The sequence below is a fragment of the Pelodiscus sinensis genome, chromosome 1, assembly GCF_049634645.1.
Source record: "Pelodiscus sinensis isolate JC-2024 chromosome 1, ASM4963464v1, whole genome shotgun sequence".
In the NCBI taxonomy this organism is placed as follows: domain Eukaryota; kingdom Metazoa; phylum Chordata; order Testudines; family Trionychidae; genus Pelodiscus; species Pelodiscus sinensis.
In genome coordinates this window covers 253,944,225-253,963,256 of record NC_134711.1, presented here as the reverse complement: position 1 = coordinate 253,963,256, position 19,032 = coordinate 253,944,225, and the positions used below count along the sequence as shown (strand labels likewise).

The following is a 19,032-nucleotide window of genomic DNA, read 5'->3' as shown; positions in this document are numbered from 1 at the left end:
ATATTGTCACATGAAGTAGGTTTGTCATGTTTCAGTTCAAACATGTACTCCAATTACAGAATAAGGGACCTCAATTTGTCTTAACAATTTGACATCTTATTTTCTTATCATAGACAACTAGTCTAATCATCATATAATATTGAGTATATTTTTTGAAGATCATAATGAATTTGTGAATTAGTAAAAAGTGAATACATATTTTACTAAACTGATTGATCTTAAATGCCTGTACATGTATAAAATTAATTAGTGATAGGATTTAGCAATGTTCACTTCTCAAAGTTGTTCATACATATGAAGAGAAAGTATGTATATATGTACATATAGCAGTACTAATATCATAGAGTATGCAGTTGTGTTTTTTCCCATGATTTTATCCAACATTATTTATTTATTTTTTGTATTTAGTAACTTAATCTTTCCTTGTAGACTGACATGTAAGAAAAGAGAGATTATTCTTTATTTATATTACAATAGCCTTAATTGAAAACAAGCCATACTGTGTAAGCTGTTGATAAACACATAATAAGACATAGTCCCTTCCCTGAAAAGCTTACAATCTAACAAGACAAGGCAAAAAAGTATGGGAAATAGAAGTAATATGCTCATTTATGGATCACTTTAGGGAATAAAAGTAAGTATTTTTTCTCTTGATGGCTCCTTTCTGAGGGCAAGTCAGTCCTTCCTGGTTATAAGTGTATGTGTGTCTCTGTGTGAGTATTTCTTCCAAGATAACTAACTGCTTGTTAACCTACATTCCCAGAAAATCAAGGTGACTTTATTTTCCACTTGATGTTACAGATTCAAAACACTTCATTAAATGTCAGAGACTGACAAGTGTATGATGATGGACTTTAGTGTGCCCAAAAAGAAATCAAAGCCAAAAATATATTAGATTCAGAAATGAAAACATCTAACTTTATATCAGTGCTCACAGAATATATGCACTATGTATGTTATTGTTTTTGACAAATCCTCACCTGGATCAAATAATTAACCCATGAATCAAACTCAGTATGTTTGGGACCTACAATTGTAGTATCTTTTTTGCATTCTCATATGAATCTTTAAAATTGTATGTCAGTGTGTTTATTTCATGGATATTACCCTTTTAAATTAATAAAATAAAGAATGGCATAAAGCCCTGACATTTCATTTGCTAGTTCTATTCTGCAGTAACTCTAGAGCTCCCACTGGTCTCTTACAAGCATCACAATGAATTTCCTCCTCAAACAACTTGAGACTTCAACAGATAATAATAAACAATAACACTTATCACCAATGTATTTATTTCAATCTTCTTTCAAATTGCTGTGCAAACATCAATTAATCTTTATATTGCCCCTGTGAGAGAGATAATAACATCTGTCAAAACTCTCGTTGTTAGTTTCTCAATGGAATCACTAATTTTCTGAAAGGTGGACTAAATTTATTACTTGTGTTGTCTGTTTTTAGCATACAGTTTTTATCATGTATGAAATAATTAATAAATCATATGTTTCAGAGGAGAAAGAGAGCAAACTTGCTTGCATTCTCTTCCATGTTGGCTCTTACCAAACTATTTTACTTAGAATATCATTCATGTGATCATTAAAATGCTTGACCCTGGCCCTGACTGGGAAGAGAGGCATCACTGAAGTAAAATGCTTGACTTCAGGAAAGGGAGTCTGATCTTTGTTTTTGTAGGTCTCCATTTATCTGGTTAGTCTAATAGACAGTGGGGAAAATGACATTAAAACAGGTTGGGTATGCTGCTCTTCAAAATAAAAAGGAACCACATTCCAAAGGAGGTCCCATCTAAAAGTGGTCCTGAATTCATCATGCACTCTTTTGATCCCAACAACCTTTTCCTTATCTTTCTCATCTGTTCCTTTTCCCACATCGGGATTTATGACTTCTCTTAGGTTGCTTGTGTTATCCTGTATCTTCTGTGCTAAACAACTTCCTTCCCCATATTCTACTGCTTCTCAAAACCCAGTTCCTTTGTGAAACTTAATTTGGTCCTTATGAACAGGAGACTCTGAAGGCAACATTGTACCTAGCAATTGTGCAGACTGGAATAGGGAATGGTACTTGTTCCATCTTCACTCTCCCCTCTGGCTTGTTTATCCATAGATGGATATAATCTTATTTAAAATTAAACTGAGTATAATTTTAAAGAAGTGTAAAATAAAACAGCTGAGGATGGGGAGAAAAGAATCATGAAATGGGATGAATGCTCCTCTTTTTTGTAGTAGTGAGAGAGCAGGTTTGAAAGACTCTTTCTTCTTTTTTCTTGCCAGAGGATCTTTTTTCTTGCCAGAGGATCTTGTGAAGGCTAGGACTTTAACAGGGTTCAAAACAGCTAGATAAATTCATGGAGGCTAGGGCCATCAGTGGCTATTAGTCAGGATGGGTAGGAATGGTGTCCCTAGCCTCTTTTTGTTAGAGGTTGGGAATGGCTGACAGGGGTAGCTTTGTTTGATGATTACCTATTCTATTCATTCCCTCTGGGGGCACCTACCATTGGCCACTGTCAGCAGACAGAATCATGGGCTAGATGGACCTTTAGTCTGACACAGTATGGACATTCTTATGTTCTCATCTAGACCTCTTTTGTGAGGTTTGCCAGCCATTATTGCCATTTCTTGAGATGTCAGGACTGACCAATAGCATCTCACCTCACAAATGAATTAATTTAAATTTCTTTCCATGGTGGATTGTCACATCATTGCTTCAAAGTAGTATCTTTTTAAAGGAGGGGCCTTAACTAATAATGAGGTGGGTGGCTGAAAAAAGAGGGAGGAAGACTGGTACTACAGTAAAACTCCAGTGGTCCGGCATCCAGTGGTCCGGCACTCCTGATGGTCCAGCACCATCTGGAACCCGGAAGTGCTCCGGGCAGCCAGACAATTGGAGCTGCTCTGTCCCCGGCTTCCCCGAGTCAGCCGCCGGTCAGTTTCAGCAGCGGCTGAATCGGGGAAGTCTGGGGCAGAGCAGCTCGGGTGCTGCCGGGTTTGACCCACAGTGCCGAGGGGTGCAACCCTCCCACTCCACTCCAGACCCCTCATAGCCCTTCCCCCTTCCGATAGTTCAGCATATCTGATAATCCGGCATCCCCTGGGTCCTAAAGTTGCCGGATTATTGGAAATTTACTGTACTAGGAATTGTATGGGAGATGGCACAGTGATAGACATGAAAAAAAAACATTTTTCTTATTTAGAAACTGACTTTGTAATAAGAAATCTATCAACCTGGAAGCTCCACAAATGAGTGGGAATAGGAAAGATAAGGTTTGCTCATTAAAGAGAGCCTTCAGTTCAGCTCCAATTAATCCACATTGCATGTCAGACTTGGGAATGACTATCTAGTGGGGGAAAAAGCCTACTAGGCTCCATAGTCAGAAAGCTAGATTAAATGTATCTATGAGTATATAGATACAAGAGATTAAAAAGCTTTGAACCCACTGCTGTAACAGCTAAAATGAATTTATACTTTCCAAAAGTAGTTTACAATATTTTCTGCTTGTTAAGTCTAGCGAGGATTTGCTGCCAGTAGAAACTGTTATTAGAAGTACACTTGTGATAGCTATTTAGCAACACAATGGTTGATCCCAATGCTATATTTTTCTTCAATTATAGTAAAACAAGACAATGATCCAGAAAGTATACTTTATTTATAGTAACCTAGAGTCCTTGGTGAGAATTTATGTTACAGTACGGTATGTTGTTCTCTGTCCTTAATGTTACCCTGAAATTTATGCTTTGGGGCACCCCTATAGTAACCTGTCACCTCCTTAATATGTTTTTCCTAAGGGGTGGGTCTCCAGCAATTTTCCTTCTAATTTTTTATGTCCATGTGCGGAATGACCTTTGTGATGTGCACCAATATGGAGGTGATGTATCAAATAATAAAAGTCATTCCATACCCAGACAGGGTGCATCTAGACTGGCAAAATTTGCCAGCTGTCTACACTGGCTACTTGAATTTGTGCAAGAGCACTGACTTTGTAATGTACAAAATCAGTGCTTCTTGCACAAATACTTTCATGCTCCCGCTTGGGAAAAAGCCCTTTTGCACAAGAATACTTGCGCAAGAGGGCCAGTGTAGACGGGGAAGAATTGTTTTGTGCAAAAAAGCCCCGATGGCTAAAATGGTGATTGGGGCTTTCTTGTGCAAAATCACACCTAGACTGGCCACGGATGCTTTGCGCAAAAGCACTTTTTGTGCAAAAGCATCCGTGCCAATCTAGACACTCTTTTGCGGAAATACTTTTAACGGAAAAACTTTTCCGTTAAAAGTATTCCCACAAAATCATGCCAGTCTAGACGTAGCCACAGTGTGTGGTGAGATTGGTCCTGAGGGATTGGAGCACGGGATTGAGCTCAGGGCGTGGGCAGAGGGTTGGGGTGCAATGTAAGGGCTCTGGCTGGGGATGCAGGCTCTGAGGAGAGCCTGGGGGGTTCAGTGCGCAGGCTGCCCAAAGAGAAAATTATCACGAGACCTTTCTCACTGCAGCATCTTGGGGCCAGAGGAGAGGCAGTCCTCTACAGGCCCCACAGCTCCAAGGGGCACAGCCAGGAGAGGGGAACCTGTCCCCCAGCTAGGGCAGGTCTACTCTAGGCTGGGTGAAGGCCATAGAAAGAGCAACTGTTCCCCAGCAGTGGTACCTGTCCCCTGGCAGCAGCACCTCCAGGTTGGGCGCTGTGGTCTTGGCACAGGTGCTCTTCCTGCCAGCAGCTGCTGTGGTGGGGGACAGGCATTTATGCCCCCGTCACCACAGCTCCTTGCTGGGGCAGGTAGGCAGAGGCAGCAATCCATGGGGCTGCTATGACTCCCTGGCATGGGGTTTATTAGGCAGGTGTGCGGCCACCTGGCTGTGCAGCCTATAGGGAATTTTGGTAACTGAGGAAACTCTTGAAGGACACAAATACAATCTTTCAAAGTGATTGACACAGGCAGTTCTCTTTCCAAAATAAAGTACTTTTATTGTTGTAGCTAACAGTCCCTACAATGGTATAAATATAGAAATAAAAAAAATCAGTCACAAATCCCTTATTATAAGTTAGAGGTTTAAACTAAGTTGCATAGGTTTTGAATGATTCCAAGTGATACACTCTATTACAGATGATCAGTCTACAGTAAATCACTCAAGGTACGTCTAGACTACAGGCTTTTGTCGACAGAAGCTTTGTCGACAGATACTGTCGACAAAGCTTCTGTCGACAAAGAGTGTCTAGACTACATTCAGTTCTGTCGACAAAGCAAGCTGCTTTGTCGACATGGCAGTGTAGACGCAAAGGACAGTTTAGATGCAATAACGCCTTCTGTCGACAGAACCTCGTAAAATGAGGTTTACCAGCGTAGACAAAACTGCCGAGTTCTGTCGACGTTATGTCGACAGAACTCAGCGGTAGTGTAGACGCAGGTTTAGTTTTGTCAACAAAAGTCCACTTTTGTCGACAAAACCCTGTAGTCTAGACACACCCTAAGAGCCTTAACTTACATTTTAATTTTTACATAAGAAAATTACATTTTACAATAATTCATTTACACACTCATGCATACTCATACTATATTTTACTTTGCTTGTTATTTTTAACTATAACATTTTAGTTGTTATGGTTGCGGTCATTGCTTCTGCTATATTACAAATATTGCTCCTATTTTCTGCTGAAGTGGCTTTTCTCAGCCGTGTTTTCAGAATTCTAAATGATTACTTTTTCCTCTCTTTGGAGCTTTCTAATTCTCTCAGAAACTCCTTTATCTTCTTGGTAAGCCCTTGGATCTCTTTTCTTGTTCCTTTCCAGCAACTGTTATCACTGGTCATCAACTCTCTCCTTTGCCTGCTCTTTGATCTCTCTCTCGGTCTCTCTCAACTGCCTGTCTTATATACAGTTTAGCTATCAAGATCTTTGGGTGGGCATGTTTACTACTCGGATTACCTCATTTTTAAAATATTCTCACTCACTGCTTCTACTTCAGAGCTGTGATTCTCTCATTTGGCCCCACTGTTCATGCTGTAGGCCATTTACTTTAAGGCCATACCTCATTTTATGTAATTTTACATTGGGCATGCTCCAAACTTGAACTGAGCATGCTTCCTGAACTGCAGCTTCCATTTTAGGATGGGTGACTCCTGCTCATTCAAAATAGAGCTTAGGCACACAAAATGAAGGCTAGAGAATCTCTAATATCACCAAGAGCTTACTATCTAATTAAACAAGACAGCTCACAAGAGTTTTTTAAAAGCTACCAATTGGTGCCAGCTGATTTGTTTCTCATTCCCATTATCTTGAGAGCTATCCTGTTTTGAAATTGCTGTCCCACTAGATTTTCATATAATTGGCATTCTGGTTCTCTGCCTAATTGCAGGTAGAGCCTGTGAACTGTGTGCTAGATAGAAACGAAGAAGGATTGAGTTACCCTAGTATCCCACCACGAGTATTGACTGAGTGGGGAAATACACGACACAAAGGGCATCTCTTCCTCCCACATCTCTGTACCACCTAGAGCAGAGGCCAGCCACAGCATGAAACTTTTTTTTCTGAGAATCACTATTAGTGCAAGTTAGTTGGCCTCTTTCTGCTTTCAGAAATTCTGGAGACTCCTTGACGCATTCATAAATCCGCACAAGACATACTGTAAGTCAACTGCACCCATAACACAACTTTCACGCCACTAGGCTAATCAGTTCAGTCTTTTGTGCCAAAGCTGAGTAATTAAATAGAAATCCCTTTCTCCATATGCTTTTGAGACTGAAATTTGAAAAAGTGAAATATGAGTTTAAACATTTTGGCCATTTTCATTTTGGGGCATCCAATGAAAACATCCAACCTTCTTTGATCATATCTTTGCCCCTTTCAAATTTTCTCTTATTTAGTGTAAAATGAATTAGTGATCGTACAGATTGTCAAAATCAATCTCAAAGTGAAGAAACCAGCCAACCTCTAAATTATCAAACCATTGCACTTCATTGTCCCGAGAGAGAATTCACATGTGTTTGAAAACAGATACCTTTCAAAATAGTATGATTTCAAGATATGCAATACATCTTGACAATCTCTCATTTGCTTCCTCCTCAGATTTTCTTCTGTTCCATAGAGACACATCTATGGATAAATAGTGTAGGCTGATTTTCCAAAGAACATGCCCTCTTTCCTTCTCTTTAGTTTAGTTTATAATGAAAGCCTTCTATGGTTCAACCACTTTGACTGTACAGTTATCTTTGCATTCTAGCTTTTCTAAAGTGCTTGATAAAGTAGGTTATATAGGAAGTAAACTGAACAAAGAGGAAGAGATTCCTGATCAGCCTTGTTACATTCTTCTTCCTTTTCTGCAGTGTAATATGCTTTTAAAGCAGGCAGGCACTGTAGCACCGTTTCTGTTGCAGACAGAAGGGGCAGCCACCTTTGTGGGCATGTGCCACGGAAGTTCTATACACTCCATTTCTACAAATTAAAAACAAAAAAAGAACGGAGAGATATTGTCTTTTGGTAGAAGAGAACTAACTATATGCTTTCACAATAAGATGTCAAAACTCAAAGCTTTCATACCATTTTTAAGATAGTTCTGAATTGCATGGCACTTGCATTCAACTGAATCATTCTGCCATTCAGTTGTTTCAGCTTCTGGTAAACTGACCTGTTTCCCAAAGTTAACAGAGTTGATATGAGCTATATAGGATATATATAGCTTGTACTGAGCCGTTTTCTTTTATGCTGTTTTGAAATGTGGGAAGCAGTGATATCAGTTGCCTCATTGTTAACTGAGGTAAAAATCAAGTAAGCTGTTTTCAGTCCCTTCTGTCTTTGAAAAATAATGAAGAGTTACAGGGTGAAGCTTATCTCCCTTATTTGAAGCATCTGTTGTAATTCAGGGGAAAGTGCTAATTTAACACCATTAACTAAATGTTCCTGTGATTTCAGAGCCAAAATATTCTCCATAATGGTAGTTGCTTTTGTACACCCACAATGAGCCTTTTTAAAGTTCTAATTCTGGTAAGAACTTTGGAAGCAATTTTGTCACAACAATCTTGACTATAATAACTTAAATTATGAATCACACATGCTAGAGTAAATTTTTTTTATATCTGCTGTTGTCACGAGATTTTCCTGACTTTTGATGGTGGTTTTTTTTTAAAGCTATAATTTGAGATGTCTGTCTGTTTTTCCTCAGCATCTGTATTTTGTACATTCCACATGAGTGACACTGGTTCATCTTTCTTTATACTTAATGGAAAATGCTTGATGACATAAAACACATTCAGATGTAAATTCACCAACTTTGCAAAGACAGTTTTTATACTCAGAGTGCTTACACCAGTTGTCATAAATAGAGTTGTACAGGTTGGACTTGTCTGGAATGGCATCCTTGGGGCCTGACCAGTCCCAGATGAGGGATGTTGCCAGACCAGGGGAGGTCATATCTGGCCCCCCCTTCCGCTACCACCCCCGTCAGCCCTGAACTGGCTGCCGGTCTCCTTGCCACTTCCCTCCCTCGCTAGCCCCACTGCCCTGCCAGTCCCTTTCCCCCTTACCTGCAAAGCCAGGCAGCCCAGCTCCCTGTGCACCAGAGTCCTGGATGTGCCGGGCAGCCCCACTGCAGCGTGCCAGGTTCCTGGATGTGCTGGGCTCTTGGCCCCACTGATCAGCCCCATTGGGTTATAACTAATAGCTCAGCTGTGGCATGCCAGGCAGCCCGCTGCCAGCCTTCCTCTGGGACTCTCTGGTCCTGGAACATGGAACTGCTGGACCAGGGAGTCGTGGTTAACAGAAGTTCAACCTGTACTTTTTTCTTTTTAACAATACCTTCACAGTTGCAATATTTTGAAGAGTCACTGTGAAAAGCATCCAGCTCAAAAAATAGATCTCCTCATTTTGAAAATTCAAAATGTTGTTATGGTTCAAGAGCTAGTGTTGTGTTTGGTCACTATGAGAAAGCACTGACTTTATGGTAGCTACATAACAAGTTGTAGCACCAAATATGCTATAAAATGGTTGTGAAGGAGAAGCAAGTATTGTTTTGACATTTCCAACTTCAGATGGACTAAAATTCTCCAGGAATGTATGAAACTAACAAGAAGCTATTAACAAAATACATTTGATTCATGAATCAATACTCATTTTGAAAATTTCCCATGATTTTTCTGCCAGGTGTCTTGCAGCAATATCCAGATTAACCTTTAATTTTTGTAAACTATAGAACAATCTTGGAGGCTTGGCTATCCTATCATAATTTAATTTTCATGTTGTTTCTGTTGAACTTTAATAGAATGTAGCATAAGGATGAAATTTACAAGATTTTAGTTGACTTTAATGTCTCAGTACTAATACCCTGAGTGAAGTCCATATAACCTCAAGTTGTAGGTTTTCAGCAAATGATCCAACCTGGCAGTACAGTACTGATCCCAATTATTTAAGAATTACAGGCGCTAGGTGTTGACTAAAGATGCAGTTAAAGATGGCATAGATTAGAAATGAATACAAACGTATCACAAAAATCTTAATGTTTTGTTTCTGCTGTTGTGTAGCCAATAAGATGACTGTTTCTTGTTGCTGTCCTGAAATGATGTCCATCTATGCAGGCCCCTTAAGTCAATAGGTCTCTGTACACATGTAAAGATTCATTTGTGTGTTGGAATTCTTTGGGACTTCAGAGTGCTTATTACCTCACCATAAGTACCAAGTACTACAGATAGTCACTCTCAAATCTTGGAACAGCATATGGATATTTATCCAAAAGCTCAGATACTTGTCAATGAACCAAATTTCAGTTACTTGAACCAACTTAATTGACCCTCAGAAGCTGTCAAATGTAAAATTCTGAATACTTCACACTACACAGATGGGTATTTAGCCTCAAACAAAGCTGACATGTTTTCCATGGCTTTTATTACTTCATAAAATATTTGGTATGTGACATTTACAACATAATTAAAATGAACTGTATCCCTACTTGCCAATATTGGTCAATTGCCACAGTAATTAGAATATGATTGTTAATATAGCATTTTAAGATAGATCTAACTCATTTCTCATTGAAGATAGTGAGAGTTTCTTTAAAGTGCTGCATAGTCCTGGATCAACCTCAGCTATCTGAGATTTTATGGCTTAGATAAGCATCCAAAATTTGGAAATCTGGACATTAGAGTTTAGAAAGAATAGGGATTCTTTATAATCAGGCTCATGTGTGTTTCCCTTCTCTCTCCTAGGTATGGAAATCTTCCGTTAGTGCAGTGATACTCAGATCTCAGTGGTTTAGGAGTCAAATTAATAGTTAACATTAACTGAAAAAGGCACAGTAATATGAATTCATTGTTTCATTTACTTGTATATATTATTATTATTTCATTCTCACAGCAAAAGGACTGACCGACTATTCTACAATTGATTAATAACATGGTAAATTCATCCTGACTGGTTAATATCTTATATTGGTTAATAATTAAATCACACAGTGTTTTAATCTCCTGTACTGCAAAGAGCTAAAGAGATACACTGAAGAGCCACTTCTTATGCCAAAGCCTGGGTTTCAGTATCACTGCCTTAGAGTGTCACAAGCTAATTAATCATGGGACTCTTGTTCGTATTTCAGACAGGCTGGGATTAGAGTAAAAGTTTGCAAAGGTTTGAAGATTTACTTTGGGATTCTTGCTTCATATCTTTATTGAATAAGTTAATTATTTTAATTAAATGGAGCACTGTGACATTTTTCACATATGCTATGATATTTTATAATCTAGTTTCAGAGTGTTACTCTTCATATCTCCTCCACTAAGAAGATCCTCTTCACATCTCCTCCACAATCTAAAGAAAGAAAATATTTGCAACAAAAGTTTTCCATAGAAAATTCTAACATCTGTATACTTGGAAAGATATTCATGTTGTAGTAATATTTATAGAAAATATATACTTTGAACATTTTAATGTTCTTATCTCTCTCTATATAAAAAAAATCCTGTGGGACAACAGAGTGACGTCATCAAGTCATTCGGTGTCCACAGGAACCAAGCCCCATCTACTCCCAGCCTGGCCCTCCACAGGCCCCATGTGCAGGCTGGGAACTGGGGTTGTCTGTGGCACTGGCTCTCTCCTTCTCTGTGGCCAGGGGGTAGAGCTATGACTGCCACAGCCTCAGCCCGATCCTCCTCTGTGGCAGGGCAGGAGACCGGGGCTGGCCTGGGGACAGAGATGGGGACTGTCACAACATGGCCCTGGCCCCCTTTCCCAGCGGCCAGGCACAGAGATGGGGATTAGTACGGCCTGGGCCTGGCCCCTCCTGGTGGCTAGGGAGAGAGTCCAGGACTGATGCAGCCTGGACTTAGCCTCCCTCCTGGTTGTTGGGAGGGAAAGCGGCTGGGGGAGAGACCAGGACGGGCCCGAGGGGCCAGGGTAAGGGACAGAGTACTGGGGGAGGGGGCAGGCAAAGGCCTGAGGGAAGGGCTGGGGCCTCCCTGGAGGCTGGGAGCAGGGGGAAGCGCATGAGTGCCCTTGGCCCGGGTATTCCCCTTCCCCTTTCCCGGCAGCTGGGAGCAGGGAGGGATGGAGAGCAGGGTCCGGGGCAGCCTTGGGCCCAGGCCCTCCCCAGCCAAGAGCAGGGTTGGCAAGCATAGTGAGCGGGGACACTATAATAGAAAAATAATATTATAAATAAGATTTTAGGGCATAGTTGTCAAAGAGCATTTGTTTACCAATACTTTCTTCTTCGAGGAGTGTCCTCCACCTTAGGTGCCTTGACACCTTGTGCTTCTTGACAGAGGCTTTCAATAGCAGTGTTCTGAGTGGCCATGCATGCGCTAAGGCCACCTCGCATAACTCCAGTTGGCTATCCCGTGTTCCCACCACTCCTCAGTTCCTTGCCATCGCTCACTGGCATGCTCTGCACCTCTGGCCAGTAACTATTGCTGGCCATTGACAATGAGCTGTTCCATTGTTCCTCTTCACTGCTGCAGGACCAAGATATGCCTTCAAAAGTGCTCCCATTGCAAACAACTTATGGCTCAGACACTAAAAGTTCAGAATCTTCCATTAAAATTATTTCTGATGGAGATATCCCTGCTACCTGCCTTGGGACCTGAGTCCAGAATGTCTCCAGCAAGGCAATCACTTACTGCTGCCTCAGACAAGACACCATGGCCATGGCCACAACCAAGGACCACCTAAAGTCCTAGGTCAGTTTCTGCTACAGACCTCACTGGCATTCCCTTCTCAGACCACTTACCTTTGGTGGTGGCTGCAATCATGCAATGGATATCCGGGCATCCCATTCCAAAGATAACCACCCATACTCACCATCACCACAGATGGCTCCTGATGGGATGGAATGGTCATCTTGGAACCAAGACCACTCAAGGATGATGGTCATCAGCAGAGATCACTTTATATATAAACATACTAGAACTCAGGGCAGTCCAGAATACCTGCTAGCACTTTTTCCCATTTATTCACAACACTGCCATCATCATCCTTGCAGGCATGACCTGCATATCATACATAAACCACCCTGGAGAACCTGCTCATTTCTCTTGTGCATCAAAGCCATGACTCTCTGGAACTGGTACATTTCCAACAAGATGGATAGAAGATCACAGCACCACTGCAGATGGCCTGAGCAGGCATTTTGCACAGACACATGAGTGGGAAATGGACTGTCCAGCCCTCCATGTTATCTTCAGCCAATGAGGATTCCCCAAAATAGACCTCTTTGTGTCCGCACACAATACCAAATGTTTGTGCTTCTGTTCTTTGGCAGTACTTGGTCACCAGTGCTTGGACAATGTATTACTCATAAAATGGCAGGTGTCACTGCTGTAATGCATTTCCCCTCCATCTTCCTACTACTGTAAGTATTACATAGAATCAGTTGCAGCATGTCAAGAGTTATTCTGTTCATGCCCGATTGGCCATGACAAACATGATTCCTCTACTTGGCACAGATCACAGATATCAATCATGATGCTGCTACTTCCCCATCTGCTTACACAGGACAGGAGCTATGTCATTCACCCCAAGCTGGGGATTCTTTAGCTGAAAGCCTGCTAATATGTGAATAGAAAACTTACATGAAGACTATTTCCAGGAGTTGAAAGACATCATTGTAAACAGCCTAAGCCGAGCGCATGCAAAAACACCCAGAAATGACTCCTGTATTTCTCCTGGCCTCACAGCATTTCTTTTTACTCTAATCCTTTACCAAACATCCTGGGATATCTCCTGAGCCTCAGAAAAAATTAGACCTCTCCAACAGTTCCATAAAAGAGCACTTGGCCACAATTACTTCATTGCACCACAACTTAGATGTACCTTGAACTTTGCCCACTGCAATACCATTTCTTTTTGTCTACTACCGAGTGCTTAAGGTGTGAGGCCATCTCCAAGCAGAGACTGTCCAAATGGATTTCCAGCTGCATCCAACTATGTTACCAGCTAAAAAATGGCTCTGCTCCACCCACAGTTAGTGTTCATACCACCACAGCGCTCTCAGCAGCCTCAACCTTCCTTCACAATATGCCAGTTGTAGACATTTGGAGGGCTGCCACTTGAGCTTCCATTCACACTTTCATGAACCACTATGCTCTGGAATAGCATTCTACCACCGACACTCAATTTGCATCCCCGATACCATCCACAGTCCATACGACCATTCTGAAACCCCTCTCCCTTTTGAGGGTATGCTCCATAATCACCTAGGCTGTGTCCAGACTCAGGGGTTTTTTCGAAAAAAGTAGCCTTTTTTCGAAAAAACTTCACCTGCGTCTAGACTGCAGCCGCGTTCTTTCGAAATTAAATCGAAAGAACGCGGCTTTTCTTTCAATGGCGGTAAACCTCATTTCACGAGGAAGAACGCCTTCTTTCAAAAGTTCCTCTTTCGAAAGAAGGCGTTCTTCAATGTAAATAGGGTTTCTTCGAAAGAGAGCATCCAGACTCACTGGATGCTTTCTTTCGAAAAAGCAAGCCGCTTTTTCGAAAGTTCAACGTGCAGTCTAGACGCGCTCTTTCGAAAGAGGCTCTTTCGAAAGTATCTTTCAAAAGAGCCTCTTTTGAAAGAGGCTTGCAGTCTAGACATAGCCCTAAGGTGGAGCATCCACAGGGACACTATTTGAAGATGAAGAGGACACTTACCTTGTGCAGTAACTGAGGTTCTTCAAGATGGTTGTCTTTGGGTGCTGTACCTCTTCTCCTCCCGCCCCCTGCTTTGGGGTATTCAGTGATCCTCTTTAGCAGAGAAAGAACTGGGGGTCAGTTGGTCATGCATGCAGAGTAGCCACTCGGAATCACGTGACATGGTCTCTGCAGACGCATTGCCAACCATGGCAGTGCTACCAAAAGTCTCTAATGAGAAGCGCAAGGTGCCAAGACACCTAAGGTGGGGCACCCACAGGCACAACCATCTTGAAGAACCTCAGTTACTACACAAGACGAGTAAGCTTTTCTTCGCTACATTTCCCCATGTGTATTTTTACATTATTATTTAACACTTTAAGAAAAAGCTGGCATTGATCCTTTAAATTGTGTGATAGAGGCATATCTATAAGCTCTGGTCACCAATCATTTGTTACAGAAAGATAAAGAGTTACAGTTACAGGCAAATGCATTGCAAAACCACAGACATCAAAATCTGTAAAATGGCTTTTAATTTAGCCTGCATAGATTCATTTGTTGTAGTTGGAAACAAGCATTTGGCTACAGACTGATGGAAAAACTGACTACTGGTGCAAAAAGACTTTGGAGCCTATTCTACTTTATATACCATGTGTGGTTAAAAATGGAAAGACCAACAACTTGATGGTCTGTTGTTTTTGAAAGATGGGAACATAATATAGGCAATGTTAAAAAATACACCAAAGCAAACACTTTAAGGTTTGTATCTCTGCAACTGTTTCCCCTAAAAGAATGGGTAGATATAAAATGTAGTTCATTAACTAGATAAAAAAGGGAAATATGAAACATTTTACTACTCATGGTACATTCTGTTTTATTCTGAGTCATTATGTAAGACAAGATTGCATTTTTCTATCTATTCCTTTTTAAACTGCTTGTCCATGACAAACTTTAAACTTACATATGCTAAAAGATAGTTCTCTGTTATGCCTTGTACATTTTCAGGCTTCACTGTATTCTTTAAATAACTAAATGGTGTAATCTCTTGGGGGTTCCAGTGCTGTCTCTGCAGGAATTTAAAATTGGATTAATTTTACATTCACATCTTTCACTACCAGTAATTAGGATTCCACAGCCTTGACTAATCTGTTTCTGAGGAAGCCATTTCAGGACATTATTTTGCTCTTTTTTTTAAAAGAAAGAGGAGTTGTATTCATTAGATTCAATATCCAGTTGTATATTTGAGGCGTTTAATTTCTGTGTACTTTAGAAATAATCAACAGTGAAACTATATGCATATGGTAGAGTAACATTTTGCTTAGATACCTGTAATACACATGGGTTTACGTATCCTCAGAAATAATTCTGGGAAGGGTTTCTATAAAATGGTCAATCTACCCAGGCAACTTAAGAAGTGACTTGTATGTTTTAAAATGAGGTGTTTGCAACTTTCATACAAAGTTCTCCCTTTTTTTCAAGGACAAGGCATCTGGTTAATAGACAGAATAGGGAAAGAACAAGTTAAAAGTTACTTAGGCAAATTATTTTCAACCTGATGAAATACATACTGCAGGAGTTGACTGAGGAGATATTGGAGATATTAGAACATGGGAGAGGTTCCAGAGGACTGGAAAAGTAACAATCCATACAAAGGAAAATAAGGAAAACCCAAGGAATTACAGACCAGTCATTTTAATACCCAGAAAGATAATGGAGCAAATAATTAAGCAATGTATTTGTAAACACCTAGAAGATAAAGGTAACAGTTGGCATTGATTTCTCAAGAACAGATCTCATCAAACCAACCTAACAGCTTTCTTTGACAGGGCAACAAGCCTTGTGGATAGAGGGAAAGTGGTAGATACGGTATCTCTTGATTTTAGTAAGGTTTATGAAACTGCATCACATGACCACCTCATAATCAAACTAAAGAACTAGAACCTGGTTGGATCACCATTCCAAGAGAGTAGTTATCAGTGGTTCATGCTCAAGTTGGAAGTGGGGTCTCATAGGGATAAGTTATAGGTACAGTTCTTTTCAATGTCTTTATCAGTGATTTAGATAATAGCATAGGGTATGTCTACACTACCACCCTAGTTCGAACTAGGGTGGTAAGGTAGGCAACCGGAGTTGCAAATGAAGCCCGGGATTTGAATTTCCCGGGCTTCATTTGCATAAATCCGGGCGCCGCCCTTTTAAATGTCCGCTAGTGCAGACTCCGTGCTGCGTGGCTTCACGCGGCACGGACTAGGTAGTTCGGACTAGGCTTCCTAGTCCGAACTACCATTACTCCTCGTGAAACGTGAAACGAGTAGTAACGGTAGTTTGGACTAGGAAGCCTAGTCCGAACTACCTAGTCCGTGCCGCGTGTAGCCGCGCAGCGCGGACATTTAAAAATGGCGGCGCCCAGCTTTATGCAAATGAAGCCTGGGAAATTCAAATCCCGGGCTTCATTTGCAACTCCGGTTGCCTACCTTACCACCCTAATTCGAACTAGGGTGGTAGTGTAGACATACCCATAGGGAGTACATTTATACAGTTTGTGAACAATACCAACTAGGGATAAGAGGCAGCAGAGAGTGGTGATGGGGGGCTCTTTGGGAGTGGGGCCAGGAACACACTGGCTGCTCACCCTGCCCACATGGACTATTGAATAGCCGTGTAACTGATAAGATTTCATGAGGTTACATGAAATCTTATGAAGTGGGTCTTTGCCCATGAAAGCTATGCTCCAATAAATCTGTTAGTCTATAAGATGCCACAGGACTTCTCTTTTTTTTTATGAGTTCTCATGATATTCTATTACACTATGTCTAATATCTGTGAAGAGCTGTGAGGGCTTTGGAGGTTAGAATTATAATTTAAAATGATCTGAACAAACTGGAGAAATGGTCTGAATAAACAGGATAAAATTCAATGAGGACAAATGCAAAGTACTCTACTTAGGAAGGAAAAAAGAATTGCACACATACAAAATGGGAAATGAGTTCCTAGAAGGAGAACTGCAAAAAGGTAAGTGTGTGTGTGAGAGCGAGAGATGCTGAATCACAAGTTAAATATGTATTGACAATGTGACACTCACAAAAAATGAAACACTCATTCTGAGATGTAGTGTTGTAAGCAAGACATGATAATAATTCTCTCACTCTACTCCGCACTAATTAGCCCTCAGCTTCAGTATTGTGTCCAGTTCTGGGTGCCACATGATGTGGACAAATTGGAGAAAATCCAGAAAAGAGCAACAAAAGTTATTAAAGGTCTAAACAGTGTGACACATGGAGCCCCCTGGAGTGACACCAATATGATGGCATACATATGCCACTGCTGATCTGCAGTCTGGATATATCCTCTCTTCCTTTACACACCTGGCCTTAGTTAGCCTTTTTACTCATTTCTACTCTAGTTAGTTAGTGCATTAGTTACTGCTTTGGTCTCAGACAGTCTCTCTCTCACGCGTTTCCTTCCCCGGACTGCATGCCTCAGTTGCAGAGGTTTAAATCCCTTATGAGTTGTGGGACGTCCATGCCCAGGTTCAAGACAGATAATTCCTTTTGAAGTGCTTGGGAGAAGGGCATCAAAACAGGTAAATGTAGCATTTGCCAGAGTTTCTGGCCAAGGACTAAAGAAATAAAAGGAAAAATCCTCTTAAACTTTTCTTGATGGAGGCAACACTCAGACCCCAACTGGCAAAGATGGCACTGGTGCCGTCCAGTGCACCAGCGTCAGTGTGGGACTTCTTGGTGCCAAAGAAGATATCCTCAAAGGAGGGCTATCATCACTCCCATGTGTGCATATAGGATGTGAGTGTTCAGCACTGATCCCATTCCCCAGTACTGCACAAAAAATAGAGATGACAGACCAGAGTCAGTCCCCAGCTAGGCCTATGCACAAGAGTTCTGGGAAGGTACGCTCTATGTTGGGGTCCTCCAAACCAGTGCACCGTGTACTGGAACCATTGACTTTGGCTTCAGGGAGGAGCTCATTGAGTCTGGTACCATTAGATACACCAGTAAGGGAAGTTTAGGAGCAGGATGTGGATCTCCTCACCATACCTAACACATTTGAGGCTGTGACCTGATTGAATTGACCATGTAATCTCTTCTGTGCAGTTTCTGTTCTTGTTCAGGCAGGACCAACAGCACAGCCTCATCACTGAATTCGGCACCAGCTTCAGCTGAGGAAAGAGTACCAGTCATTTACCCAGATCCTTACCCTTTTGTGAACCAACTGCCCCAATTTTACTATGCCTGGACCCAAATTACATCCAATTGTTGGCTCCTGATCACAGTGGAATCAGGATACTCTATCCTGTTCTGTGCTTTCCCAGCTTCCCACTCCCTTTGCCTGGTCCTCTTCAGGGAGTCCTCTCATGAACAACTTCTGCTATAGGAGGTGTATTCACTTCCTGAGTTAGAGACAATAGAGGAGGTTCACATAGGATTTGGGAGCAGGAGTTTTTATTCACAGTACTTTCTTATCCTCAAGGCAAAGAGAAGCCTCAATTCCTTCAGAAGGAAGAAGAGGTTCCAAAAGGTCTCTTTGGCTTCCATTATCCCTTTCCTGAGTCTGGGAGATTGGTATGCTGCCCTTGAAATGAGAGATGCATACTTTCATATATCCATCATTCTGACCGTCAGGAGGTTTCTCTGCTTTGTAATAGGTGTTTAAGCGCTACCTGTTCAGGGTGCTTCTTTTCGGCCTCTCATCAGCCCCCAGTGTGTTCACAAAATGCAAGACAGTGATTGCAGCCTACCTGCACAGACTATGGGTACAGGAATTTCCGTACCTCAATGACTAACTCATTAAGGCCAAGTCACGAGAGCGAGAGCACGCTGAGGAGCATACGGCCCTGACATGCACTACAGTCCTGAAACTGGGTCTTGTTCTCAATGTACCCAAATCCACTTTGATGCCTACACAGTAAATAGAATTTATAGGTGCTCTCATGGAT

General features: G+C 41.4%; 1 protein-coding gene across 2 annotated transcripts in view; it reads left to right on the top strand.

The window, feature by feature from the left end:
• Positions 1-19,032, top strand: part of GPC5 (glypican 5) — a 955,140-nt gene that overhangs the window by 528,349 nt on the left and 407,759 nt on the right. The gene's annotated exons all lie outside the window — the stretch shown is intronic.